Genomic DNA, 2,279 nt, shown 5'->3' with positions numbered 1-2,279 from the left:
GCCAGGTACTTATCCTGGTCTCCCATGGAGTGCAAGGCCCAAGGACTTGGGCCATCCTCCACTGCACTCCCTGGCCACAGCAGAGAGCTGGCCTGGAAGAGGGGCAACCGGGATGGAATCGGGTGCCCCGACCGGGACTAGAACCCGGTGTGCCAGCGCCGCAAGGCGGAGGATTAGCCTAGTGAGCCGCGGCGCCGGCCAGGCACTGGTCTTCTTTGAGGAGAGGAGCTCAGATGAGTAGAATAAACCTCCCCTCTGATAAAAAATAGAGGAGACTTTCTATGCCAAATTTGGGTGTGTCACCTTAGACATGCCCTTCACCCTGGAGAAGTGAACAGAGCTCTCTCGCTACACCCACCATACTCATCTAGATATTCATTGAAAGCAGACACTCCATGAATCTACAGAGGAATAGTCCAAAGATAAAAGTCAAAGAAGAAAAGACAAAGAAGAAATCAATGAGCAGCTCCACAAATGCTGAATAACAAATGCACCAATTCAAGAAACAATAATAAGGAAGACAACATGATGCCCCCAAAAGAACACAACCCTTTAATACTAGATTGTGAAGAAGAAAAGATTGAAGAAATGAAATTCAAAAAATTGACCATTAGATTACATAGAAGTAATCAGAAGTAAATGCGCAAACTACTGAAATAATACATAACATGAAATTGAGATCTTAAAGAGGAATCAAAATGAAATGGAGAATTCAATAGAGCAAATAAAAAATGCAGTGGAGGCCTTAACAACAGAATCAGTGAAGTAGAAGAAAGAATATCTGACTTAGAAGATAAAGCAAAGGAAATTATACAATTAAACTAAAAACAAGATGAGGAAATTAGAAAACTAAAAAACACTGTTGGTAATCTACAGGATACTATCAAATGACCCAACATATGGGTTCTGGGAGTTCCTGAGGCATGGAAAGAGAGAAAGGATTAAAAGGCTGTTTTAGTGAAATAGTAACAGAAAATGACCCTAATTTGGAGAAAGAAAGATACATCCAAAAACAGGAAGCACATAGAACTCCTAATAGACATGACCAGAAATGATCTTCACCATGACACACTGTAATCAAATTCACCACAGTAAAACATAAAGAAAAGATTCTAAAATGTGCATGAAAGAAATGCCAGATTACTTTCAGAGGATCTCCAGTTAGACTCACAGAGGATTTCTTATCAAAAACCCTACAGGTTAGGAGAGAATGACAAGATATATTCCAGGTTGTAAGAGAAAAAAAATGTCAACCCAGAATACTGTACCCTGCAAAGTTCTCATTTATGAATGAAGGTGAAATAAAGACCTTTCATAGGAAACAGAAATTGAAAGAATTTGTCACCACCCATCCAGCCCTGCAAAAGATGCTTAAGGATGTGCTTCACACAGAAACACAGAAACATGGTCATCACTATGAAAGAAGTAAAGGAAGAAAATCTCCTAGTAAAAGCACAAAGGAAATTCAAAGTAAAAAATAGGAATATTTTTTAAAAAATGGAAGGGCAAAGTCATTACTTGTCAATAGTCAGTTTGAATGGAAACGGCTTCAATTCTCCAGTGAAAAGACAGACCAGCTGAATGGGTTAAAAAACAAAACCCATCCATTTGTTTTCTACAAGAAACACATTTCACCAACAAAAATGCACGTAGAATGAAACTGAAAGGATATAAAAGATATTCCATGCCAACAGAAACCAAAAAAAAAGTGCTGGTGTAGAATTCTTAATATCAGACAAAATAGATTTTATTTCAAAAACTGTTAAAAGAGACAAAGAAGGACACTATGTAATGATTAAGGGATCAATTCAATAGGAAAATACAACTATTATAAATGTATATGCACCTAATTACAGGGCACCTGACCATTTAAAAGAAATGTTAAGGGATCTAAAGAGAGACATAGATTAAAATATAATAGTAATGGGAGACTTCAATACACCACATTCAGCAATGCACAGATCAACCAGACAGAAAATCAGCAAGGAAACAAACTAAGTTACTCAATACTATAGACCAAACGGACCTAACATATCTCCAGCACTTCACATTCTACTGTAGTAGAATATACATTCTTTTCTGCAGTGCATGTGCAGGGTCTTCGTCCACCCATACGAGGATGGACTGGGCCCAAGGAAAGGTAAGTGCGCCGCTCACCCGTTCCCCAGCCTTCTGACCTGAAGACAATCAGAAGCAGTGGGGAGCCAAGTCATGCAGGGACTCATTTATTGTGTGCATAACAAAGCCTTTTATAGCACAAAACTGCAGAGTCATTGGGG

Source organism: Oryctolagus cuniculus, chromosome 7 (genome assembly GCF_051225735.1).
Source record: "Oryctolagus cuniculus isolate XC-2025 breed Fujian yellow rabbit chromosome 7, ASM5122573v1, whole genome shotgun sequence".
In the NCBI taxonomy this organism is placed as follows: domain Eukaryota; kingdom Metazoa; phylum Chordata; class Mammalia; order Lagomorpha; family Leporidae; genus Oryctolagus; species Oryctolagus cuniculus.
This window is presented reverse-complemented; position numbering follows the sequence as displayed.